Here is a 610-nt window from a genome sequence, read left to right as displayed (position 1 = left end):
AGAGATAATTTGGCAGCTGTAAATTATTTTTCTCAAAAGTGTGATGTATCTTTCCATGTTTTTTCTCTAAGGTAAACTAAAAAAAATGAATATAGTAAAAATATAAATAAAAAATATTAAGTAACCAAAAGCACTCAGAGAACTCAAACTGCCAAGGCCATAGCGCCAATAAAAAATAGTGTGATGTGGATCACTGTCAAAATTTAAGCAATTGCTGGGTTTTTTTGGGACAACCCCAACAATTCCCAAAAAGTTAATCCAAATCTGTTCATTATTACTTTTTTAGGTAATCTTGCTAACAGACAAGACCAAAAACAAACACAACTGAAAACATTGGGGAAGTAACAAAGAGGTCACATGATGGAGCATAGACAAGGTTTTAGTATTACCTCATCAAGGAACAAACTCCAAAAACAACTATTTTCTATATATATATTAAAAAAAAAATTCCCTTCTCACCCTCCGCGGGTGGTCTTTGTTTCATCCTCTGAGCTCGGGTCCTCTACCAGAGGCCTGGGAGCTTGAGGGTTCTGTGCAGTATCTTGGCTGTGCCTAGAACTGCACATTTCTGGACTGAGATGTCTGATGTTGTTCCTGGGATCTGTTGTAG

Source organism: Kryptolebias marmoratus, linkage group LG7 (assembly GCF_001649575.2).
Source record: "Kryptolebias marmoratus isolate JLee-2015 linkage group LG7, ASM164957v2, whole genome shotgun sequence".
NCBI lineage: Eukaryota > Metazoa > Chordata > Actinopteri > Cyprinodontiformes > Rivulidae > Kryptolebias > Kryptolebias marmoratus.
This window is presented reverse-complemented; position numbering follows the sequence as displayed.